Source organism: Hyperolius riggenbachi, chromosome 1 (assembly GCF_040937935.1).
Source record: "Hyperolius riggenbachi isolate aHypRig1 chromosome 1, aHypRig1.pri, whole genome shotgun sequence".
Lineage (NCBI taxonomy): Eukaryota > Metazoa > Chordata > Amphibia > Anura > Hyperoliidae > Hyperolius > Hyperolius riggenbachi.
Window position 1 is genome coordinate 558988413 of NC_090646.1, and position 27675 is coordinate 559016087.

The 27675-nt window shown below is 46.0% G+C and overlaps 1 long non-coding RNA gene across 1 annotated transcript in view; it reads right to left on the bottom strand.

Annotated features, from left to right (window-relative positions):
- LOC137526562 (uncharacterized) overlaps window positions 1-27675 on the bottom strand; it is a 125725-nt gene that overhangs the window by 89977 nt on the left and 8073 nt on the right. Inside the window, exon 2 of the long non-coding RNA XR_011023116.1 lies at window positions 22071-22168. This is a non-coding gene — a long non-coding RNA (uncharacterized lncRNA). The remainder of the gene's footprint in view (window positions 1-22070; window positions 22169-27675) is intronic.

Genomic DNA, 27675 nt, shown 5'->3' on the forward strand with positions numbered 1-27675 from the left:
TGTTTAGAAAATCTCTTTAAACATGTCTAGAATCGCTCTAAAAAACCTCTTCAAAAACCACTAGTGTTTGCATATCCGCTAGCGTTTTTTTGGTGTGCACCAGTCCTTATTCTGTTTTATTGAGTTTCACCTGTAAGTTTTAGTAAATTATTCTGTAAAATTAAAGTTCTACATGTGCTATAAGCTTCTGCTTTCTCATTGTATTCCCCTCAACTACAAAACGTGATTGGCACAGCCCCATCTACTGCTCGGAAGTGAAGCATTTTGATTCTGCCTGAAGGACACATGCTGAAAAGGATGACCTAACCTGTACTTATATTTTAAGATAGCAGCACAAATGACACTATTGTCATTGCAATAGCATGGTATTCAGCTTCAAATTTCCCTTATGCTGTTCACACAATGACAAGTGCCTCAGCAGTTATTACTAATGGATGAGCTGACTTTTCATACGAAAGAAACAGTTTTAGCGTTTATGCTGTTGAAAAGTGAAGTACACAGAACAGATGTGTCCCCAGCCTGACGCTGCTAAAGGGTCTGCTAAACCCTTTTAGTGCCACGGCACACAACAAAACCTCAGCCATTCTTCTTGCAGTTACCTGGCACTTTTACAGCAATCGGAAAATCAAGGCAGACAGCAGCAATTTACAAGTCCAAAGTGAGCTGGGGAACTATTTGTGAATCAGCAAAAGAGATCTTACGGCTCAGCGCCATGCTATTTTCAAACACAGTTTTGCTTTTCATAAGAAAAAAAATTATTGATATATGTCAGTCCAGGACTCCTGTTGCAAGGTGGGAATGGGCACCTTTTGTAACAGGTTCCCATATTATACAAGCTAGTGGCCACTGGGTGTCACTGAAGAGCTAAATATGTGTACAGCATTTATAGAGAAAGTAATACTTCTCCAGTTCTTACATTTTTATTAAAGTGGACCTGAACTGTTGCACAGGACACAAGCAAAACCAAAGAGGAATGCACCATGTGTGTTTTTAGAGAAAAGAGCCTGCCTAATTCCCCATCATCTGTGACTAATCAAAAGCAAAATTTGATCTCTCAGCTGTGTCAGCACAGAAATTTGGCAGACCTCGGCAGACACAGCTAACATGTAATAAAAGATGTTAACCCCTTGTCTGCTTCAATGAAAGCAGGAAGTAGACACACTGCAGATCTATTGCAGGAGTTCTGTTAGCTGTAACAAAGAAATGTTTTTTTTCTTTAAAGGTTATTATGCTGTTGCTTATCTTTTCGAGTAGAGAGGAAACTCTGAGTTCAGGTCCGCTTTGATGCACACCTGTGAGGTTTGTGATGGTGAAATTTAGATACTTACCTCGGGAGGCTGCTCCAGAGGCTTCCCCCGTCCTCCTCTGCCGGGCCGCTCCCATTCCTGCGGATGTGCAGTAACAGTGTGCATGCGTGAGCCATCCGCAAGGACAGTGCTGGAATTCCTCTGGAGAATCCAGGGGCTTCACTCTTCCTATGTTTATTATTCATTGGTCAATGAGAAGCAAGTAATTCCAACTTGCATGCAAATGTAATGCAAATCATATGCAGCTTGGAATTGGGCTAGTCAAATGCTATTTCTGACAACTTGGATTGGTTTCAAAATGCACACAGTTTACATTAAATTTGCACTGATGAACATTGTACTGTACTGTTAGAAGATCAGACGTTCCCCTCATCTAGCATTGCAATGTATACAGTAGCTGGGCAAATTATACAGATGACCCAGGACAAAGGTACGAGCTTAAATTGGGCGTGGCCATTTTGTGGATAGCATAAAATGGGTGTGGCCATGATGCGGGCATAGCCAACTGTAATGTAGCAGTGTACCTCAAAAGGGCCCTGAGTGTATACCCAAAATACAGTTAGGCAAAGTGTTGCTATCATGTCAATATTGACCAAAATCTGAGGTATGCCATGAAGAATGAAGGCAGTTCTGAAAGCAAAATGGGGTCTAACGCAGTACTAGCAAGACGTAACTAATAAAACAAACTATACCACATATAAAATGCAGAAACTGTAACTCCAGATGTGAAATGCAGAAACAATTACCCCAATGGTCAAATGCAAAATGCAGAAACCGTTACCCCAGACGTGAAATGCAGAAACCATTACCCCAAATGTCAACTGCAGAAACCATTTCCCCACATGTGAAATGTAGAAATTGTTATGCCACATACTGGAAATGCAGAAACCGTTATAGCAGTTACCAGGGAGGTGAAGTGCAGAAAACTTTACACCCCACAAGTGTAATGAAAAGACTGTTATCAAAGATATGAAATGCAGAAAACATTACGCCACATATGTGAAACCTTTTCCAGAGATGTGAAATGCAGAAAATTTTACTACAAAAATGAAATGCAGAAACCGTTATGCCACAAATGTGAAATGCAGAAAACATTATTAATATTGCACTCCACATATGTGCTGACAAGAGCGGATCACCGTTGTTCGCACATGCTGCCATCAAAAACTCCTGTACTTGTGACAAGCTAGATGGACCTGTTCCTTTACATAATCCTTACAATGGCAAAATGAAAGAGGCCCCCACTGGTTAAAGAGGAACTTCAGCCTAAACAAACATACTGTCATTAAGTTACATTAGCTATGTTAATTAAAATAGATAGGTAATATAATCTCCTACCCACCCTGTTTTAAAAAAAATGGCAAATGTTTGTGATTTCATGGGGGCAGCCATCTTTTTGGTTGAAAGGAGGTGACAGGGAGCATGAGACACAGTTCCAACTGTCCTATGTCCTGATCACCCCTCCCAGCTGCGCGCGCTAGGCTTCAAATCTCAAATTCAAAATAATAATAAAAAAAATTGCATCAAAACAGCAGGAGAACAACATCAGAAATCCCATCATGCTTTGCACAGCATCAGGGGAAAACTGCCCAGGCAAATTTCTTTGATGTGGCGGAGCTTAGCTTCTGTGCAGCTAAAAATGAGGCTTGGGTAAGAAAAACAAAGTTCTGATGCTGTGAAACTGTTAAAGAAACACCAAGCCTTTTCAGTGCTGCTGAATAGATTTTTAGTCTGGAGGTTCACTTTAAGGGGCCCCAGTGGGGTCACAACCTCTGCATCCCCTATTGCTAGAGCTACTCCACTGTTTAGTGCCATGGGGAATTGGACAAGGCTCAGGAGGTTAAAACAATTAATTCTTAGCAACAGCTAAAATACTCTGACAGCTCACACCAAAAAGTAAGCACTGCCAAGTCGCTAATTACTAGGGGTTGGGGGAAAGGGGGCGGGGGGTATGATCAATGTAAAATTTCTATATCTTCCTTTCTTATTCCCATCTTTTTTATTTTAAGTTATGCTTATATATAGAGTGGCTGATGGTGTAATGGTTAATGGCTCTGCCTCTGACACAGGAGACCTGGGTTCGAATCTTGGCTCTGCCTGTTCAGTAAGCCAGCACCTATTCATTGGAAAACTTGGGCAAGTCTCCCTAATACTGCTACTGCCTATAGAGCGTGTCCTAGTGGCTGCAGCTCTGGTGCTTTGAGTCCGCCAGGAGAAAAGTGCAATATAAATGCTATTTGTCTTGTCTTATAGTTACAACCAAAGTTACCCTATAATAAAACCTAATAAAAACTAAAAACAGAGCATAAAAAAAAATAGCAGGGCTGTACAAAGCCATCCAGTACGAACATTCCATACATATGAGTGTTTCTGATAATGTGAACAACCTTCTTCTGCACCTCAACAGCTCTTGAGATGTGCATATGGTAAGCCTACATTAGCATTCTAATGAAACCTATCTCAGTCTGCCTCATGCATTCCAAATGATAATGTCTCATGGCATAAAAATAATGTAAATTGTTTTATATGTTGCTCATAAAGAACGCTCACTAGAAGGTTACAGGAACAACTTCATATTTATGACAATTACTGTTTTTATACAGTGCAAACTGGAGGCCTTACAGCAGTAAATGCCAAGCAATAATGATAATGGGCATTGTTACCACTTTGAATATGAGCAAGCCGCTTTGTAAAGAAGAAAATAAAACGCCATAAAAGTTATTCCTCCTATTGATTTTGTATGGATTTGAACAGAAGCCTGGAGAATAAAACAGAGATGAACAGTCTCATTCTGAAGAGATGTGTTTTCTTGTAACAGATTAACAAACGGAGAAGAGAACTAACCTTGATCTGACTTGAAGATTAGTACGTTGTGTTCTCACCTGTATGAGTGTTTTGTTTATTGTTTTGTCCTTGTTCTTTTTATTAAGAGTATCCCACTTGAGTATTTCAGTTTTTTTATAAATTATATTTATAATTTTGCTTTGATAGCCGGTTGTGGATGCAGCCTGTGAAAATTTGCATCTTCTTTGGAGCCAATTATCACCGCCAGGCAGGGCCGGTTCAAGTAACAATTGGGCCCTAGGGCAAAATTAGCCTGGGAGCCCCCCAACAGACACCCCCTGATTAAAAGCATCATTAGAGGCCCTTTGTTGCAGCCAAATTTCCCTCCTGGGCCCCTGAGCTGGCTGCTGACCCTCCCCCAATCACCTCCCAACTTAACAGACTCTGCAGAGTCTCTGGAGAGCAACAGCTAAGATGGGGGAGGGACACCTTGGGGGCCCCAACAGGCTCTGGGGCCCTGGGGCAATTGCCCATTTTTTCCTATAGTAGCTCCGGCCCTGCCGCCAGGACATACATTTCAGCAGACTGGCTCCACGCACTCCTGCCGTGATTGCAGCTCTGTGTCTGATAACCTCAGCTGTCTCATGACAGTTGAGTTTGTCCACCGGTTAGGAAGCAATTTCATTGGTTCCTCACCCTGTAATCAGTGAGCTGGTCACACTGATCCCAGAGTAAGCTCTGTCGTCCACAACAGGTTAAACAGGAATGTTTTTTTCCCTTATCTGAGGATCATACGTTCCCACTTTCCTTTCCCATCTTTTTACTCTTCTAACATTGCTGCTCTTAAAGCAAACCTGAAGTGAAGATAAACTTATGAGATAATGAACTGTATGTGGCTTACATGTATGTGGCAAGATATAACATAGAACTGAGTCTCATATTTTTATTTTCAGTATACCAGTGTGCTCGTTTGTGACTAACTTGATGGCATCATTTAATGACCAAATGTGAAGCCGAAATAATAATACCTTTTTTGGTATAATAATAAAAATACCTTTTTTGGTATAGCGCTTTTCTCCTGTTGGACTCAAAGCGCTTGCGAGGCAGCCACTAGAGCGCACTCAGTAGGCAGTAGCAGTGTTAGGGAGTCTCGCCCATAGAACTCCTTACTGAATAGGTGCTGGCTTATTGAATAGGTGCTGGCTTACTGAACAGGCAGAGCCAAGATTTGAACCCAGGTCTCCTGTGTCAGAGGCCGAACACTTAACCATTACACCATCCAGCCAATCCTAGAGGGGGGGCACCAAAGTCAAGTTTTGCTTTGGGTGTTCAGGCTGGCCCTACTTCCACTAATTGTACATTTGCAGAGAAATTTATAATCGACTGAATGCTATTTTATTTTTTAAACCCTTTAGATCGTAAGCCTTTTTCCCCCAGTACAGATAGCCAGTAGAGATAGCTCGAACCTCCGATTTTCGGTTCGCGGACCTTGAACTTCCGCCAAAGTTCGGATCGCGCAAACTTTCATGAACCGCAACAGACTTCAATGCGGAGGCGAACTTTGAAAACTAGAAACTTTTGTGCTGGCCACAAAAGTGATGGAAAAGATGTTTCAAGGGGTCTAACACCTGGAGGGGGGCATGGATGAGTGGGATACACGCCAAAAGTCCCGGGGGAAAATCTGGATTTGACGCAAAGCAGCGTTTTAAGGGCAGAGATCACATTGCATGCTAAATTGGAGGCCTAAAGTGCTTTAAAACATCTTGCATTTGTATACATCAATCAGGGAGTGTAATTAGAGTACCGCTTCACACTGACACACAAAACTCACTGTGTAATGCACAGCTGTTTGTGTACTGACGGCCGTGCTGGACTGGTGTGCACCATGGCCAGAGTGCAGGCGATAGCGGTTTTCAAGCCCATATGGTCGCCGGGCTGTGGTAGCTCAATGATAGAACAACAGTGACTGTCCAGCTGATCGAATTTGGTCTGTCCACAATGAAGCAACGATCTTATCTTGGGTGTGCCCCCCCCCCCCCCCCCCAAGACACTCATATAGCCGTTGGTCATTGCTTCGTTGTGATATGCAAGCCCCTTCACCGCGGCAAGGTAATGATCACGACGGGGAGTTGACACATGTACATGCCTTTTGTTTTGTTGTTGCAGCTGCAGTGCAGCCAGAAAAATTAGGCAGGCATGTTTACACACCAGAAAAAGTATTATAGCGGCCACTGCTAGCAGCGGCCTTAAAAATTCAGAAAGCCTCCTGGTGTCCTGGACCCTGTTGGTGGTGGTGGAGAAGGCAGTCAAGCGGCCTGCAGGCAGAGATGCTGTGTGGGGACCGACTTAGTCATGGGGCAGGCAGTCACACGGTGTGCAGGCAGAGATGCTGTGTGTAGGGACTGACTTAGCCTTCAGGCGGGCAGTAGCCCTCCGGGATCCATGCCTCATTCATTTTGATAAAGGTGAGGTACTGAACACTTTTGTGACATAGGCGACTTGTCTTCTCAGTGACAATGCCTCCAGCTGCGCTGAAGGTCCTTTCTGACAGGACGCTTGAGGCAGGGCAAGACAAAAGTTGGATGGCGAATTGGGACAGCTCTGGCCACAGGTCAAGCCTGCGCACCCAGTAGTCCAGGGGTTCATCGCTGCTCACAGTGTCTACATCCACACTTAAGGCCAGGTAGTTGGCTACCTGCCGGTCCAGGCGTTGGTGGAGGGTGGATCCGGAAGCGCTAAGGCGAGGCGTTGGACTAAAGAATGTCCGCATGTTCGACATCACCATGAGATCGCTGGAGCGTCCTGTCCTGTCCTGTGCGTGCGCTCACGTAGGTAGGTGGGTTTACCTAAACAACAGGTAGGTATATGCAGTAAGTATTACAAATGTGCACCTGTCACACACACGTATCGTGAACAAGTGCAATGACTGGTGGTATTAACAATGCGTGCACTCACTTAGGTAGGTGGGTGCACTGAACAACAGGTAGGTATATGCAATGATGATGGGTATTACAAATGTGCACCTGTCACACACACGTACCGTAAACAAGTGCAATGACTGGTGGTATTAACAATGCATGTGCTGACGTAGGCAGGTAGTTAGGTGCACTGAACAGTGAACAGGTGCAGTGATTGGGATGGGATTACAAATGTGCAGCTGCCTCTCACACCCACAGGTAGTCACTTAATGTGCTGGGCCTGGCAGTGGCACTGTAGGATTTAAGGGGCCAAAGGCCAGCTGCGACTGACTGACAGGGCTGTATATAATGAAAGTGGACCACACATAAAAAAAAAATAGATCACAAGAACAAGATTAGCTCTCAAAAGAGCTGTTGAGGGGCGCTTTTTTAGCAATAAGAATCAGCAAGGGGTAAGCTAAGAAGCCTACAAGAGCCTAACTAAGCTTTTCCTATAGCTCTCTCGGCAGCAGCAGCTCTCCCTTCTCTAATTACTGCAGGCACACGAGTGAGTCCAATGTCTGAAGCTGCCTGCCTTTTATAAGGGGGGAGGGCCTCCAGGAGGGAGTGTAGCCTGATTGGCTAAAATGTGCCTGCTGTCTGTGATGTACAGGGTCAAAGTTGACCCTAATGATGTAGTATAGGAGGAGGGTCGAACTGCCATAAAGTTCACATTCATTCGCGAACGCGAACCACCGAAGTTCGCGCAAATAAGTTCGTGGTCGAACCGCTTGGGCAATCTCTAATAGCCAGATGTGTCCCTAGGATTAGGTAGCCCCCCCCCCCCCCCAAGTATATTATTGCCAGCTGTACCCCCAGGATTAGGTAATCTCCCTCTAGTATAGATAGCTAGATGTCCTCTGTTATAGGTAGTCCCCCTCCCATGCAGAGTGATGAGACAGTGAAATCCTTCTACTGATGACAGTAAAACCCACCTGTCAGCATCCTCAGGAACTTTTACAAGTCTTCGCACTGTTCTGTATCTCCTCTCTTACTCCTCCAGTGGTAATGAGAGGCGCCATTAGGGGGCACCAGAGAGGAGACATGGAACAGTGCAATGAGGAGAAGACTTGCAGAAGTTCGAGACGGCACTGACATGTGAGGTTTAGTGTCCCTTCCACTTGCTTTGCCCTGCATAAGGGCAGGCGAAGGTAGGAAGGCACTCGGGGAGGCCCTTCTTCCTTCCCCTGCCTGCTGCTGCTTCCCCCAACCAACGGCTGCGGTACCTGGCAGTCCGGCCGGAAAAATGAAATTTTTAACCTGGTGAAGATGGGACAGGCTTCTTATGACCGCCTCCTACTTGTATTACTTGGCCTACCGAACCAGCCCAAAATCACATGATCATGTATTTTGTACCCTGTTTGCCTTGTATAGCTTTGTCCTATGTTATATAACCTTGTTACGTCTGTCATCCTTTTTTATCATTGCATGTATTTATTGTCCAGCGCTGCGTAATATGTTGGTGCTTTATAAATACAATAAATAATAATCATATTTTCAGCCAGTATTTACACTGGACACCATATCTTATACTCTTGAAACAACCCTTATGTATAAACCATGTTTGTGGCAGTTATTCAGCAGAATGTTAAGCCCTTCAGAACATATCTGTCAGTATTTGGATTTGCTCTGACTTTCAGTTTTCTACTGGTTTGTCAACAAACACTCATATTTTATCAAGAGTATTAAAAAATAAATCCCAATGTGATTGTTTTCCCTGACTGCCAAATGGTAGGTTGCCACAGGCTAACGTGTCTTACAAAATTGCAATCTGTAGACCCAGGATACAGCTTGTCACCCGTCTATCCTTACCTGCAGCCTTTTCAGCCTACTGAGAATTCTGCATTTGATCTTTTTTGTGACAACAGCACTGACACATTTCTACAGTCTATGACTGGTAAACATCTACTCAGGATGTCCTCAGCATTAGTAAAACTGAAATGACACATTTTGTAACGCCTTATCATTTCGCAGGAAGATAACATGGAGTGAAACGTGTTTTCTAAACCTTGCTGTTAAACTTACCAAACACACAGGAGATACTCACTTCCCAAACAGTTCTCTGCTGCTTATATAAAGCCTGCAGGCTGCTTGTAAGCCAATCAAGAAGTGCACATACACATTACACCTAGTCTGCAGTGATTAATTCAAACAGAAGCTGAGCTACTCAGCTAGTCATAGGAGAGGGTTTCAGTTGCATATAGACAATGGCTATATGGCCAGCAGGGGGCACCAGCGTGCAGGATATACCCTCTCATCTGCCCCCCTCCTAACTAAACTGCATGGGAATCTACATTAAAATTTAAAAACAATAATGGTGCACAAGCCAGCCTGGGGCCCCAGGAACTCTCACTGCCCGGGGCCCCAGAACCAGCATGCAACACCATATGTGAGCGCAGCCAAGCCCTGGATCTGCCACACCCAGGAGCTTGTCCCCAACTGCTCTGAAACTTACCAAACACACAGGAGATACTCACTTCCCAAACAGTTCTCTGCTGCTTATATAAAGCCTGCAGGCTGCTTGTAAGCCAATCAAGAAGTGCACATACACATTACACCTAGTCTGCAGTGATTAATTCAAACAGAAGCTGAGCTACTCAGCTAGTCATAGGAGAGGGTTTCAGTTGCATATAGACAATGGCTATATGGCCAGCAGGGGGCACCAGCGTGCAGGATATACCCTCTCATCTGCCCCCCTCCTAACTAAACTGCATGGGAATCTACATTAAAATTTAAAAACAATAATGGTGCACAAGCCAGCCTGGGGCCCCAGGAACTCTCACTGCCCGGGGCCCCAGAACCAGCATGCAACACCATATGTGAGCGCAGCCAAGCCCTGGATCTGCCACACCCAGGAGCTTGTCCCCAACTGCTCTGAAACTTACCAAACACACAGGAGATACTCACTTCCCAAACAGTTCTCTGCTGCTTATATAAAGCCTGCAGGCTGCTTGTAAGCCAATCAAGAAGTGCACATACACATTACACCTAGTCTGCAGTGATTAATTCAAACAGAAGCTGAGCTACTCAGCTAGTCATAGGAGAGGGTTTCAGTTACATATAGACAATGGCTATATGGCCAGCAGGGGGCACCAGCGTGCAGGATATACCCTCTCATCTGCCCCCCTCCTAACTAAACTGCATGGGAATCTACATTAAAATTTAAAAACAATAATGGTGCACAAGCCAGCCTGGGGCCCCAGGAACTCTCACTGCCCGGGGCCCCAGAACCAGCATGCAACACCATATGTGAGCGCAGCCAAGCCCTGGATCTGCCACACCCAGGAGCTTGTCCCCAACTGCTCTGAAACTTACCAAACACACAGGAGATACTCACTTCCCAAACAGTTCTCTGCTGCTTATATAAAGCCTGCAGGCTGCTTGTAAGCCAATCAAGAAGTGCACATACACATTACACCTAGTCTGCAGTGATTAATTCAAACAGAAGCTGAGCTACTCAGCTAGTCATAGGAGAGGGTTTCAGTTGCATATAGACAATGGCTATATGGCCAGCAGGGGGCACCAGCGTGCAGGATATACCCTCTCATCTGCCCCCCTCCTAACTAAACTGCATGGGAATCTACATTAAAATTTAAAAACAATAATGGTGCACAAGCCAGCCTGGGGCCCCAGGAACTCTCACTGCCCGGGGCCCCAGAACCAGCATGCAACACCATATGTGAGCGCAGCCAAGCCCTGGATCTGCCACACCCAGGAGCTTGTCCCCAACTGCTCTGAAACTTACCAAACACACAGGAGATACTCACTTCCCAAACAGTTCTCTGCTGCTTATATAAAGCCTGCAGGCTGCTTGTAAGCCAATCAAGAAGTGCACATACACATTACACCTAGTCTGCAGTGATTAATTCAAACAGAAGCTGAGCTACTCAGCTAGTCATAGGAGAGGGTTTCAGTTGCATATAGACAATGGCTATATGGCCAGCAGGGGGCACCAGCGTGCAGGATATACCCTCTCATCTGCCCCCCTCCTAACTAAACTGCATGGGAATCTACATTAAAATTTAAAAACAATAATGGTGCACAAGCCAGCCTGGGGCCCCAGGAACTCTCACTGCCCGGGGCCCCAGAACCAGCATGCAACACCATATGTGAGCGCAGCCAAGCCCTGGATCTGCCACACCCAGGAGCTTGTCCCCAACTGCTCTGAAACTTACCAAACACACAGGAGATACTCACTTCCCAAACAGTTCTCTGCTGCTTATATAAAGCCTGCAGGCTGCTTGTAAGCCAATCAAGAAGTGCACATACACATTACACCTAGTCTGCAGTGATTAATTCAAACAGAAGCTGAGCTACTCAGCTAGTCATAGGAGAGGGTTTCAGTTACATATAGACAATGGCTATATGGCCAGCAGGGGGCACCAGCGTGCAGGATATACCCTCTCATCTAGCTGAGTAGCTCAGCTTCTGTTTGAATTAATCACTGCAGACTAGGTGTAATGTGTATGTGCACTTCTTGATTGGCTTACAAGCAGCCTGCAGGCTTTATATAAGCAGCAGAGAACTGTTTGGGAAGTGAGTACCAAATTTGATTGGTACTCTGTATGTTATGCCTGTATGCCTCCTGCTTTGACCCAATTTCTAGCCACGGTTCAAGCAGTAATGCTATGTTTATTTTATATCTTATGTTGTACATGTCCCTTCCGGAAACAGTAAATTCGGGCGCCTGAGGCTAGTGGACAAATCGGGCGCCGCCATTCACTTCTATAATAAATATCGTTTAATGGGCGCCCGGTAGGAAAAAAGGGCGCCGGAGAAAACTAACGTTTTAAAAGCGGCGCCCGGAGACTTAATGTTTTATTACTGTTTCTCATGATTACACATTATTTAATGATTTATACATGTTTAAATATTATTTTTAAACGAAAACCAGTACAATATTTTTCCCAAACATTATTTTTAAACGAAAAACATTACTTTTTTTTTTTTTTTTTACATTATTTTTAAACGAAAACAATTACAGGGGGGTCTTAGGTTTAGGCACCAACAGGGGGGTCTTAGGTTTAGGCACCAACAGGGGGTCTTAGGTTTAGGCACCAACAGGGGGGTCTTAGGTTTAGGCACTAACAGGGGGGTCTTAGGTTTAGGCACCAACAGGGGGTCTTAGGTTTAGGCACCAACAGGGGGGTCTTAGGTTTAGGCACCAACAGGGGGGTCTTAGGTTTAGGCACTAACAGGGGGGTCTTAGGTTTAGGCACCAACAGGGGGGTCTTAGGTTTAGGCACTAACAGGGGGGTCTTAGGTTTAGGCACCAACAGGGGGTCTTAGGTTTAGGCACCAACAGGGGGGTCTTAGGTTTAGGCACCAACAGGGGGGTCTTAGGTTTAGGCACCAACAGGGGGTCTTAGGTTTAGGCACCAACAGGGGGGTCTTAGGTTTAGGCACTAACAGGGGGGTCTTAGGTTTAGGCACCAACAGGGGGTCTTAGGTTTAGGCACCAACAGGGGGGTCTTAGGTTTAGGCACCAACAGGGGGGTCTTAGGTTTAGGCACTAACAGGGGGGTCTTAGGTTTAGGCACCAACAGGGGGGTCTTAGGTTTAGGCACTAACAGGGGGGTCTAGGGGTTAGGGGTAGGTACAGGGAGGGTTACTTAGGCACCAACAGGGGGGGTCTTAGGTTTAGGCATCAACAGGGGGGTCTAGGGGTTAGGGGTAGGTACAGGGAGGGTTACTTAGTAATTTTTTTTTAAACGTTATTATGCGTTTCATTATTTAAACGAAAGATTAACGTTTTTACAATTGCCGATTTAATACACATTATTTAATGATTTATAACGTTTAAAAACATTACTTTTAAACGAAATACATTTTTAAACGTAATCCATGTTTATCATTAAAAACCCGGCGCCCTTTTTTCCCATCGCCCCTTTTTAACGTACGCGTCCCTTCCTGTTGTGGGGTTAGGGGCGTCTCCCTGGGCGTGTTCCCGGGAGCCGCCCACCCCATCAGAGGAGGGTACATAGGAGGCTTTGTACCATTTGCACTCTGGCTATGATTAAGGACCAGTTGGTCCGAAACATGTCAGCTGGATTTGTGTGTTGACCTATTTGGATACGTCCATAAATAAAGACAAAGGATCTTAGGAGCATTGTGCGGACCCTTTCGTTGTTTCAAGTTTGCATGGGACTAGCTATCCTGGTCTGGCACTGCTCTATTGGGGTGAGCGGTTTCTATCCTCTCTTTTACTTAATTCACTAAACTGTGATAACTCAAATATCACACCTTATCAAAGATATCACACCTTATCAGTGTTAACACGCCTTATCAGAGTAGCTTAGTGAGCGTTACGAACTCACAGGGGCTCAGGGCAGGACGAGTGCCATTGCCAATTGGCAGGCATAAGTTCGTAGTGCTCGCTATGCTACTGTGATAAGGCATGTTAACTTTGATAAGGTGTGATATCTTTGATAAGGTGTGATATTTGAGTTATCACAGTTTAGTGAATCAAGCCCTCTATATTTTACACTATGAAACAGAGCAGAGCTAATATCAATTTGAACCCCCCTGCAGTAAAACCTTATCTGAAGCTCTGTCTCACTGTTTATTTGATGTATAAATGCTTCAAAAAATAGGAATGTCTCCACCCCAAGCTGGAGAACTCCACCCCAAGCTTTCTTAACTCATCCTATACTGGAAACAATATGAGACTCTGTTCTTTGCTACTAATGATCTATTTCGTAGCTGTACTACACATACAATTCATTATATCATTCGTTTATTTTCACTTCAGATTCAATTTAAGACTGGGTGACAAATATAGCTAAATTCTATTGCCACTAATAGCAGTTGGAAAAAGCACATTGTAAAGGTCACCTGGGTACAGTATCCAGATTATACTGCTGATTGTTGAAGAAATTGTCATGCACTTTATCTTTATATTTTTATTGTTGTTGTTATCATTATTACAAATCTGTGGTAATGTTAATGGGAAGTGAGACCTTGCACAATGTTTCATCTCTTACGCAGTCCATTTTAGTTGGCACTGCTGTAGAAGAAGCAAATATTTCAGTGTAATAGGCTGCATGATGTCTAGCACTCATTTCATTTATTTTGGCTCCACTGAGACTGCATTTCCACTTGTGCGGTGCGAATCGCCGTGGTAAAAATTCGCATGCGGGTCCATACGAATATTCATGCGAATTTTTATGCGAATTCGCATGGATGACGATGCATGCGAATTTAACCATGGCAGTGCTGGTGTGCTTGTACATTGTTTCTATGCGAATTCGCATGAAAATTCGCATACTCAAACCTCATGCGAATTTGCTATTAAATACATTGTATGTGATTCGCATATCGGTAAGCGGTATGCGAATTCTGATGGCTCTGCTTTTTTCTGTGTGTGGCTGTTTCTGCATGGCTCTGTTTTTGCTGGAGCTTGGCAGACACAGCCTATAGGGCTATACGCTTTTACTTCTATTTTATTTTGTTTTTGTTTTTGTCATGCCATTCTTTCAGATGCATTGATGCAGATATGTTGGCATGCATGGGACTTATAATGCGTGCCAACTTACGTGTATTTAAGCGGATGGACGTTGTGCCCAACGTTGTGTTATTGCGGATGTTCATGTCAATACCTTTACATGCGTATAAATTGCCGCATATGGTTTTTGCCGTCGTGCGCCAGCATTGGTTGGTGTGGACGGTAGTGGCGGTTTTGTTGCGGTCTTTGCGTACGGTTGTACGCTAATACGGTGGAGTACCAATATTTTGATACGCGTTATATGTCCGCATGCGTACTTTTGTACGCATCCTTCCGTGTTGTGACGTGGCGCAATGTGATTGGTTGAATGCGGACGTCGGTGGGCGGTTGAATGGACGGCCGCTTGGACATGTCGTGGCACACCTGGATTGGCTAGTGCCGGTCCAGGAAGTGATCCATGCGTCTGGGAATATAGTTAGAATGGTGTGCATTGTCCTGTGGATTACAGCGTGGCCTGATACATAAACACATACAGTTTGATCTGGCAGGTAAGTGGTTACTGATGTGGTTTGCATATTAGATGTGTCAGTTCCCCATCAGGTCCACCACTTGATTCCGCCCAGTAGGGCATTGATTGGTGCTTTTAGTCGGTATGGGGTATTTAAGAGACTGCACTTTGTTTGTTTGTATATGGCGATTGCAATTTGAGAAAGGGCTATGCCCGAAACAACGTTTGTCATTGTTGGAGCCATTGAGGTGATGCAATAAAAGAACTTACTGTTTACTCTGATGGTGGCAGGGCCGGCGCTACCATTAAGGCAAAGGAGGCAGCTGCCCCAGGGCCCCAGAGCTTGTAGGGGCCCCCAGTAGCTACAAGAGGAAAAAAAAATTCAAATCGGCCTTATAGTTTTTGAGAAAATCGATTTTAAAGTTTCAAAGGAAAAAAAAATACACATTTAAAAACCTACCGACTTTAATGGTTAATAGCAAATCCACCTTAAATGCTAGAAACCCTAAAGTTGCAGGATATGTTAAGGAGATCATTAGGAATAAGAGGACAAAACAATTTTTCAAAAAGACCTTATAGTTTTTGAGAAAATCGATTTTAAAGTTTCGAAGGAAAAAAGTATACTTTTAAATGCGGTAAATGTCACTTTTAGTAGCAAACCTAACGGTAGTGTCATTTTACATGCATCAAACGAAAGCGCAATAAATTTCCTGACGGGGTTTCCAGGGAGTCTATGCGCAGCCGCAGCGCTTTGGCCAGGAATCGCTATACAGCCGCAATATGGCTGTATGAAGATCCCTGGCATTTTTTCCTATTTTCCCAATTTTTATTTTTTTTATGTTTAGAGTGTGGGAATTTAAAAAAAAAATTATGTGGGGTCCCCCCTCCTGAAACTTTTTAACCCCTTGTTCCCCATGCAGGCTGGGATAGCCAGAATGTGGAGCTCCGACCGATTGGGACTTCACACCCTGACTATACCAGCTGCAAAAAAGGTCCCCTAATGCCGATTTTTGTTCCGGGGTATATGTTGGGGGGGCCCCCCAGGTTTATTTTGCCCTGGGGCCCCATTGTTGCTTAAACCGGCCCTGGATGGTGGTGCCGGCTGTGTTGCTGTTTACTTTATAGGTTATTATGCTGTTGCGTATCTTTTAGAGCAGAGAGGAAATTCTGAGTTCAGGTCTGCTTTAAAGCAGACCCAAACTAAACAATTTTTTAATTCAAAATATGTAGTTGCAGCACTCTGACACATACAAAGATAAATAAACACTCCTTCAAGCCTATGAGCATTTCAGTGCATGCTTTTCACCCTTCTATTTTCATAACTAGGGTTATACAGGTGGCAGCCATTAGCAATTCCTCATTTGCCGGACACTTCCTACTCCACCAGTCTGCCGGATTCTGTCCCGGCAATATGAAAGGAAGGGAGGGGTTCCTCCAATAAATGTTTTATATTTGTCATCATGCAGCTGAAAAAAGGCTATTATTATTATAATTTAGAAAATAGATTATTTCTGAAATCTTGTATTTTAATTTGGGTCCACTTTAATTGCGCCTATAGCAGCATTCAGTGTATAATTTGGGCACCAGACATTGATTGTAGGAATCAGCAGCACATGGAGTTTGGCTACTATATGGTGGGGGTAAGTGAGAGGACCTCTGGGGTTTGGCTAGTATGTAGCTGAACCCAGAGGCGTCCGAGCCATTAGGCAGCTATAAATTTTCGCCTAAGGCGACAGGAAGAGGCAAGGGCGCTTCTGCACTGAGTAGTGAGAGAAGAAATGCCTCTCAGCTGACTCAGGTGTCAGTTTACACAGCAGCAGCAGCAGCGGGGCTGACTGGACTTCAGCTCAATGATTCAAAGAACCACAGTAATGAATGAGTCAGTGAGAGAAGGCACTCATCCTAGTCAGGGATCGGAGGAGTACAGCATCATCAGCTCCTGAGTCCGACTCCTGAGAATTCAGTCCCTCTCTCTCTGCTACTGGTAACTGCGTGGATGTAGAGACTGTGTAGCAGCCAGGCATTGACTTCCCCCCAGGCCGCCTTTCATTTAATGATTTAGGGTTGGTCCTGTGTCTGCTGTATTCAGGTTTGTTGATGTAAGGCAATGTAAAACACTAGGCTAGCTGATAAAAGTGCAATTAGAGGGCAGGCAAGCTGGTAAATATACACAGCATGATGTAGAACTCCTCTGGAGGGTCAGTGGGAAAAAATCTGTCTGGTCTCTCCCCATTGTTATAATGACTGCAAGTGCAGATAAGGTCTTAAACAGGTTGAAAAGTTTTGACAGTCCCTAGACTCCAGGAGGGCTGCTTGCTGACTTGTGTAAGAGACTGGCAGGGACAGCAGTCCTATTACCAGCAACTAGTCTCTGTGTAATGTGGGACTGCAATACAGATAAACTGCTCCATCTCAGGCTATTCTCAGTCTCACTCCACTCCTCCTATCTCTGTATGTGTATAGTGTATGTCTACTGTGTGCTGTGTATAGTGTGCTCTCTGTGTGTGTGTGTGTGTGTGTGTGTGTGTGTGTGTGTGTGTGTGTGTGTGTGTGTGTGTGTGTGTGTGTGTGTGTGTGTGTGTGTGTGTGTGTGTGTGTGTGTGTGTGTGTGTGTGTATAGTGTGTGTACTGTGCTGTGCGTGTCTAAAGTGTGTGTGTGTGTACTGTGTATAGTAGGGCTGATCGGAACAGCTGAATTCCGATTTCGTCGAAATTTCGTGTACCGCATGCGAAAACCGAGTTTCGTGTTCCGAATTTTCGTGTTCCGAGTGCATTTCTATTAAATTAAATAGTGTTAACTTCTGCAGTTAATTGTAAAGCCCCCGTACATGCTATCATCACCAAATTTGGCATGTATGTTAAGCAGATGAGTAGGAACATGGTAAAAAAAAATTTGTGAAAAGAGCTTATAGTTTTTGAGCAAATCGATTTCAAACTTTCATAAGAAAAATGTTTTTTAAACTGTGTAAAATGACACTGCTGCAGAACAGGTTACTGCATTCCGAGTTCTGTATACATATTGTATACATTTCATGAAAACAGACAGCGTGGGGTCCCCCCTCCCAAGCCTCCTTAACCCCTTGTCCCCCATGCAGGCTGGGATAGCCAGAATGCGGAGTCCCGGCCACGTGGGGCTTCGCACCCTGAGCTATACCAGCCCGCATGGTCCATGGTATGGGGGGGCTCTGGAGGAGAGGGGCGGCCAACCTCCCCCTCTCCCCCAGAGCCCTTGTCCAATCCATGGACAAGGGGCTCTTCCCCACCTCCGGTGCCCCAGGAGGAGGTGGGGGCCGCCGACGTCCTGGGGGGGTTCATGGTGCCATCCGGGGTTCCCCTTTAACAAGCGGACCCCGGAAGCCGCCCCCTCCCCAGGAGAAATGAGTATAGGGGTACACGGTACCCCTTACCCATTTCAGCAGAGTTAAAAAAAAGAAATAAAAACACAACAACGAAAAAAGTCCTTTATTGTTCTAAATTAACCAGGGATACTTACCTTGCAATAATCTCACGCCAGTAACTTCAGGAGTGATCCCACGCCAGTATCCTGTTATGACATCCCACCACCCTCCCACACTGACAAACTCCCACCACTGAATGGCTACAGTCAGCCTCTGCATCTGTATAGCAGAGGCTGAGAACACGAAAATTTTGCCTTTAAAACAATAAATTTCAGCAAACAGTGATGCAATCAAAATGGCCACTGGGAAATCCCCGATCGCTGGAGGCCACACTAGAGTGGCAAAAGCAGTGATTTTTCACATAGATGGTGGGTCCAGGTGACCAGAGCAGGAGGTGCCCTAATCCCCTGGACCCACCCATTCATGTGAAATAACGCGTATTCTGACACTCTGAGGTGGCCTCCGGGGAACGGGGATTCCCCAGCAGCCATTTTGTTTATGACACTGTTTGCCGAAAATTCTTGTTTTAGCAAACAATTTTCGTGTGTCTAGCTTATGCAATACAGATTGCAGAGGCTGTCTACAGCCATTCATCCCCAGGAGTTCTGCAGGATCGGCAGGTGCGCGGGATCTCCTAAGAGGATAGAGGGGTGCACAGCGCAGGAAGGTGGGAAAGTGGGCACAGAGCGGCGGGGAGGGGGGGAAGCCTCCCCTCCCTCACCTAGGGCCCCCCCTTGCGCACTCCCCCCCACCTCCAGAATTCCAGCCAGCCAGCGGAACGGCTTACCGAGAGCGATAGCTCTGTGTGCCGCTGGTCTGGTATTCTGCACTGACACTGTCCAATCACGCTCTCGCAGTACTTCCTGTGAGAGCGTAATTGGACAATGCAATGCAGGAGACCAGACCAGCAGCGGCACACAGAGCTCTTCTCTCGGTAAGTGATTCCCGCTCGCTGCCAAGTTTCCAAGTTTAGGTAGGCAGGTATATAGGTGTCCCCAGTATAGATATACCCAGGTCTATAGGCAGAGCTGGGACAAGGTCCTCCAGCACCCAAGGCTGAGACACCAAAGTGCGCCCCCTCAATCCCTCCACCCCAGCCGTCACACACTGATTGCTATTAGACTAAGGCACCCCAGGCCCCCCCCAACACCTTAATCTCTAGCTATATGGCTTGTAGTCACTTCCATGTATCTCTTCTTCTTATTTCTGTCTGCTTCAAACACAATTAGGAATGACAGATGAATGAATTGTGCGCCCCCTCCTACACTGCGCCCTGAGGCTGGAGCCTCTCTAGCCTATGCCTCGGCCCGGCCCTGTCTATAGGTGTCCCCAGTTTAGGTAGGCAGGTCACCAGTTAGTGGGGGCCCCCATGCTGGAAGGGGGGGCAGTGGGCACAGAGTGGCGGGGAGGAGTGGAAGCCTTCCCCCCTCCCTCACCTAGGGTCCCCCTTCCATGCTCCCCCTCCAAAATTGCAGCCAGCAGCGGCAGCGAGCGGGAATCACTTACCGAGAGAAGAGCTCTGTGTGCCGCTGCTGGTCTGGTCTCCTGCATTGCATTGTCCAATTACGCTCTCACAGGAAGTACTGCGAGAGCGTGATTGGACAGTGTCAGTGCAGAATACCAGACCAGCGGCACACAGAGCTATCGCTCTCGGTAAGCCGTTCCGCTGGCTGGCTGGAAGTCTGGAGGTGGGGGGGAGTGCGCAAGAGGGGGCCCTAGGTGAGGGAGGGGAGGCTTCCCCCCCTCCCCGCCGCTCTGTGCCCACTTTCCCACCTTCCTGCGCTGTGCCCCCCTCTATGCTCTTAGGAGGTCCCGCGCACCTGCCGATCCTGCAGAATTCCCCTGGGGATGAATGGCTGTAGACAGCCTCTGCAATCTGTATTGCATAAACTAGAAACACGAAAATTGTTTGCTAAAACAAGAATTTTCGGCAAACAGTGTCATAAACAAAATGGCTGCTGGGGAATCCCCGTTCCCCGGAGGCCACCTCAGAGTGTCAGAATACGCGTTATTTCACATGAATGGGTGGGTCCAGGGGATTAGGGCACCTCCTGCTCTGGTCACCTGGACCCACCATCTATGTGAAAAATCACTGCTTTCGCCACTCTAGTGTGGCCTCCAGCGATCGGGGATTTCCCAGTGGCCATTTTGATTGCATCACTGTTTGCCGAAATTTATTGTTTTAAAGGCAAAATTTTCGTGTTCTCAGCCTCTGCTATACAGATGCAGAGGCTGACTGTGACCATTCAGTGGTGGGAGTTCGTCAGTGTGGGAGGGTGGTGGGATGTCATAAGAGGATACTGGCGTGGGATCACTCCTGAGGTTACTGGCGTGAGATTATCCCAAGGTAAGTATCCCTGGTTAATTTAGAACAATAAAGGACTTCTTTCGTCGTCGTGTTTTTATTTCTTTTTTTAACTTTGCTGAAATGGGTAAGGGGTACCGTGTACCCCTATACTCATTTCTCCTGGGGAGGGGGCGGCTTCCAGGGTCCGCTTGTTAAAGGGGAACCCCGGATGGCACCATGAACCCCCCAGGACGTCGGCAGCCCCCACCTCCTCCTGGGGCACCGGAGGTGGGGAAGAGCCCCTTGTCCATGGATTGGACAAGGGCTCTGAGGGAGAGGGGGAGGTTGGCCACCCCTCTCCTCTAGAGCCCCCCCATACCATGGACCATGCGGGCTGGTATAGCTCAGGGTGCGAAGCCCCACGTGGCCGGGACTCCGCATTCTGGCTATCCCAGCCTGCATGGGGGACAAGGGGTTAAGGAGGCTTGGGAGGGGGGACCCCACGCTGTCTGTTTTCATGAAATGTATACAATATGTATACAGAACTCGGAATGCAGTAACCTGTTCTGCAGCAGTGTCATTTTACACAGTATAAAAATCATTTTTCCTATGAAACTTTAAAATCGTTTAATTTAAAAACTATAAGCTCTTTCACAAATTTTTTTTTTACCATGTTCCTACTCATCTGCTTAATATACATGCCAAATTTGGCGATGATAGCATGTACGGGGGGCTTCACAATTCACCACGGAATTTAGCACAATTGACTTCAATGTAAACACGAATTCGGTACTCGGAATTGCAGAATTTTCGAGTTTCGAGTGCTTACTCGGAACTGCCAAATTCCGATGGCAAACTCGAAATTCGGAATCCGAGAGCTCAGCCCTAGTGTGTATGTTGTGTGCAGTGTGTGTACTGTGTGTGTGTGTGTACACTGTGTGTGTGTGTATAGTGTGTGTGTGTGTGTGTACTGTGTGTGGTGTGTGTGAGTGCATGCCGCAATAAGTATATTTTATGGTGAAACGCTCTGCTGCATAACAACTATTTTCTGGTGAACCCATGCCGCAATAAGTATATTTTCTGGTGAAACGCTGCTGCATTATGATTTTCGGAGGTCTTGGGGGTAGGGTTCACCACAGGAGTGGTGTTCACCATGAGGGGTGCGGGGTATGGGACTGGGGGCAATCAAGGGGGGGGGGGGTGCCACAGGATTTCTCGCCTGGAGTGACAAAATGGCTAGAGATGCCCCTGGCTGAACCCCACATTGGCTAACTGTTGGTGCTAGGAGTAGGTTCGGGAGTGGTTAGTATTAAGTGTAGGTAGGAGGGAGGATTATTCTGAGAGAAAGGTTAGATAAGGCAATAGCAGAATATTGGTAACATTACCGTTAGTCTTCTATCAGTGTTATCCGGTGCCCAAATCTGTAGGTGCCTTGTTTAGATGTACACTCCACTGAAGACCCTGTAAAGTGGCTGAATATGGCCTGAAGGTAGAACACAGACATTATATGATTGTCTGTGCATGCTTACTGAGTATTATTATTTATCATTATTATTTTTATTTCTATAGCGTCACCATCTTCAGTAGCACTCTACAATGTAAAAAAAAACATACAAAAAGGCCCGGTTCACATTAGGTTTTAGCTGCGGATCCGGCTGTACGGTTCCAGTTTCCATTCCGCTAAACGGACAAAAAAATGTTGCAGGACCTAATTTCCTGGGGCCGTTTCGCTCAGCAAAACAGAAACAGAAGGTTTTGCAGCACAACAGGAACCTATGAAAACGGACGTTTTACAGCACACTGGCTGTAAAAACTGACCATTTTCCCAGATCCAGATGACGGGATCCGTACGGCCCAATCCGCAAAAAAAAAACGCAGATGTGAACCAGGCCTTATGGGGAGCAAAGATCTATGATCAGTTTACCATACTACACAATTACAGTTACATACAATTGATGTGTAGTTGGAAAAACATCACCAATACTGAGGGATGTTCATTTGATAAAATGCACAGAAAAAGGAAACACAAGGGAGAAGTCCCTGCCCTTGCGAGCTTACAATCTACAGGGTAGTGACATGGAGACACTGGGTGAGTTGATGAAGGGGTTAGCAGATGAGGCAGTGAGGTTTAAATTATACTATAGCAAATTATAGTGTATACAATGAACAGAGGCGCCAAAAGTATAAGATTAGATTAAATGAGCTTAAAAACCAACTTAAATGGCAAAATTGAAGGAGGAAGTGGTGGTCTTACCTCCCTCAAGCAGACACGACAACGACTGCGAGTCAGACAGTCAAACACATTTATTAGGAACTCCAAAAAGAAATGCAACGCGTTTCGCAGGTTCAACCCCGCTTCATCAGGAAATATAGGGAGGAGTATCAAACAATCTACACAAGGATTCAAATTAAGCGCCTCTCACAGATTGAATCTCACAATTTGAATCCTTGTGCAGATTGTTTGATACTCCTCCCTATATTGCCTGATGAAGCGGGGTTGAACCTGCGAAACGCGTTGCATTTATTTTTGGAGTTCCTAATAAATGTGTTTGACTGTCTGAATCGCAGTCGTTGTCGTGTCTGCTTGAGGGAGGTAAGACCACCACTTCCTCCTTCAATTTTGCCATTTAAGTTGTTTTTTAAGCTCATTTAATCTAATCTTATACTTTTGGCACCTCTGTTCATTGTATACAATCTTGAGTCCACCCTTGGTGGAGGGTTGCTACCCTTTCTTCCTGTCTACAGAGAGCGACTTCTTAATCCTGAGTGGGGTCAGGACAATCTCCCCACCTGCCTTTACAGTGGTTGCCTACTGGTGACCCTGACTTGTGAGTATCTAGCAATACAAACTTATTGCCACCTTGTCCAGTACGAATTACACTATTGGGGCTCTTGGTGTTCCCTGTTTTTATAGCAAATTATAGGCTTGTTTGAACAGGTGTGTCTCAAGGGTACGTTTGAAAATGTCCATGTTGGTAGCAAGACGGACAGGCTGTGGGACAGAGTTCCAAAGGAGAGATGACACTTGTGAAAAGTTATAAGTGCTATTAACCCTAAAGTTGACATGAAATTATGCGAAAATTACGTGAAATTACGAATGATTACAATTACAGACAAAATTAATTATGGTTTTAAAATTATTTCGCATGGCGGTTTTGCATCAAAATTTCAAATTTCGATGCAAAATTAGAACAATGCAAAATTTGTGCTCATCACTAAAAGGAACAAGAACAGAGCCCTGGGGGACCCTGATCATGATATGTGCATAGATTAGCCTTGCTACCCCACCAGCTTAAACCCCACCCCCTAACACTGTAAATAAAGACAGGACTGCTTCTTAACGAATGGATTTTATTAAGGCCAAAGCAGCCCATCAATTCTTGATAAACAATAAATCTGTATAAAATATAAATAACAACAACTTAATACGAATAACAGGAAACTGTAAACCTGCTAGGGGAAGAGCTCTGGGATATTTTAAACCAGAATCCACAACCTTCTTTGCAATGCAGCCTGCAATCTGCCGGCCCCCGCCGCATGGACCGGCTCAGGGACAGCTGCATGCACAATCCTTAAATTTCTCTTAGTAGACACCCTTCGCAATCCTTCAAACCCAAAGTGGGAGATTTTACTTTCCCCCACCATCATTAATTGTGCCCAATTTCTGGAGCCCTACACCCTGCCAGCTGCAATGATGTAACCACCACCAACACAAAGCAAACCAACCAAACAAAAGAGGAAGGGTGGGTGGGAAACGCGTCCTACTGCCTCGGTGTCCCCTGTGCATCTGCCTCCGCCGACGTCACTTCCCTGACCTCACTTCCGCCGCTCACTTCCCCTCAATCACGCGCTCTTACGCACGTACAACCCGGCCAGTGAACTAGCCCACCCCCTTTTCTATTAACCCCTGCCTGCAATCTAGCCCCTATCATGGAGCCCCGCGCTCTACTTGCTGCGCTGCTCGCTATGGGCCATGCTAGAGGGGGTTAAGGTTGGGGAGAAGCCATTGAAGGAGGTTGTAAAAGGCGATCTAAAAGGTATGAGGAGATCCAGGCCAGGGTTTTTCAAATGGCTAGTAGAGATGGCTCGAACCTCCGATTTTCGGTTCGCTAACCTCGAACGCGAACTTCTGCAAAAGTTTGGTTAGCGAACTTTTGCGAACCGCAATAGACTTTAATGGGGAGGCGAACTTTGAAAACTACAAACATTTATGCTGGCCACAAAAGTGATGGAAAAGATGTTTCAAGGGGTGTAATACCTGAGTTTTTGAATGGCGGAATGGGATACACGCCAAAAGTCCCCAGGAAAAATCCAGATTTCACACACAGCAGCATTTTAAGGGCAGAAATCACATTGCATGCTAAATTGGAGGCCTAAAGTGCTTTAAATATATAGCCGGTGGTCAATGGTCATTGCTTCATTGTGATACGCAAGCCCCTTCACCGCGGCAAGGTAACGATCACGAAGGGAAATTGACACATGTACATGCCTTTTGTTTTGTTGTTGCAGCTGCAGTGCAGCCAGAAAAATACACAATAACACAATATAGCCTACGCAACAGCAGACGCGGAGCTACTGACAGGCCTGCTCTATATATACCCAGCAAGCTCCACAGCGCCGCCCCAATCCCACAGCCAATCCGGATGCCAGCTGGAGTCAGCTGACCGCAGGATCAGCTGACCCCCCCTCTTAGCTGCATAAAGGTCCTGTCGCTCTGCTCTCGCGCGCGTAGCCCTTAACCTGTGAGCAGTGGAAGGACCAGGCATACCTTGAGCATTTAACCGCGCGGCAGAGGCCGCCGGCTGATACGCGGAGATAGCCGACATGCCGCTTGTCTCCGCGGCGGCATCTCCGCTATTCCTTACAGTAACACCCCCCCCTGAGGAGTGGACTCCGGACACTTCCCACCCGGCTTCTCCGGGTGCAATTTATGAAATTCTTTCTTTAACTCTTCAGCATGCATGTGACAACTCTGCACCCAAGCTCTCTCCTCTAGTCCATATCCTTTCCAATGGACCAGGTACTGCACAGAATTCTGCACTAATCGAGAATCCAGAATCTTCTTGATCTCATACTCGGATTGATCATCAACCATCACAGGGGGACACATGGAACGATCTCACATCTCTCATGCTAGCTGGGAGATCAATTGCATATGTGATGTCATTAATCTTTTTTGTGACAGGATATGGGCCAATAAATCTAGGTCCTAACTTGGGTGACGGTTGTTTCAATGCCAAATGCCGAGTCGAAACCCACACCATGTCCCCTGGGAAAAACTTCCACTCGACAGACTGTCTCTTGTCTGCCTGTTTTTTCTGGGACTGAAACGCCTTCCCCAAATTCCTCTTAACTGAACCCCAAATCTCCTTTAATGCCCTTTGCCAATCCTCCAGAGCCGGGAAAGGGGAAGATGCCACCGGTAAAGGAGAAAACTTGGGAGATTTTCCCGATACCACCTGAAACGGGGAAAACCCTGAAGAGGAACTCCTCAGGTTATTATGTGCAAACTCCGCGAACGGCAGGAACTTCACCCAATCTGATGGTGCATCTGCCACATAACACCTGAGAAATTGTTCAAGGGACTGGTTAACCCTTTCGCTCTGGCCATTGGTCTGTGAATGGTAGCCTGATGAGAAAGATAGGTCCATACCCAACTGATGGCAAAAGGCTCTCCAAAATTTCGACACAAACTGGACTTCCCTATCTGACACCACATTCTCAGGAATGCCATGCAGCCGGAAGATGTGCTGAATGAAGAGATCAGCTAATTCTTGGGCCGAGGGGAGTCCTTTCAAAGGGACGAAATGAGCCATCTTGCTGAACCTATCTACTACCACCCAAATGACCGTTTTACCCTCAGATCTAGGGAGTTCCCCTACAAAGTCCATTGACAAATGAGTCCAAGGCTCATTTGGCACTGGTAGAGGTTGTAACGTGCCAACTGGAGCCTGGCGGGAGGGTTTGTTTCTAGCACAAACTAAACATTCTCTCACAAACTCCTTACAATCAGATGCCAGCGAAGGCCACCATACACATCTAGCTAAAAGATCCTGAGTTCAAGTAGCCCCTGGGTGCTCAGCATTCTTATGGGTATGGAATAATTGTAAGAGTTGTAGTCGGAAGGGGAGTGGTACAAACATCACCCCGTCAGGTTTCCCTTCTGGGATATCTTGTTGATACAGAGCAAGGGTAGCTGCCCAGTCTCCCCAGGTCTCTGTAGCTGCCAACACTACCTTCTGAGGTAGAATGGACTCAGGAGTTGCGGGCTGGACTGTCTCAGGCTCAAAACACCTAGACAGAGCGTCAGCTTTAACATTCTTGCTCCCTGGTGTGTAAGTTATAATGAATCTGAACCTTGAAAAGAATAAAGACCAACAGGCCTGCCGAGGGCTAAGCCTCTTGGCCCCTTCGATGTACTCCAGGTTCTTATGATCTGTATAAACCGTAATTGTATGTTCTGCCCTTTCCAGCCAATGGCGCCATTCCTCAAAGGCTAATTTGATGGCCAAAAGCTCCCGATTACCAATATCGTAGTTCCTCTCTGCAGGAGAGAACCTACGTGAAAAGAAAGCACACGGGTGCAGCTTGCCCTGAAGACCAGAACGCTGAGACAGCATAGCCCCAACCCCTATTTCAGATGCATCGACCTCCACAATAAAGGGGAAGGTGACATCCACATGTCTCAGGATTGGGGCGGAGCAAAACAATTTTTTCAAAGTGGCAAAGGCTGTTTGAGCCTCTTCCGACCAATGATATGGGTCAGCCCCTTTCTTGGTAAGACTAGTGAGGGGTGACACTACAGAGGAGAAACCCTTGATGAACTTCCTGTAGTAGTTGGCAAAGCCAAGGAACCTCTGGAGTGCCTTCAATCCCACCGGTTGAGGCCACTCCAAAACAGCAGAGACTTTCTCGGGATCCATCAAAAGTCCGGAAGTGGAAATGATGTATCCCAAGAATGGCACCTCTTTGACTTCAAAGAGGCATTTT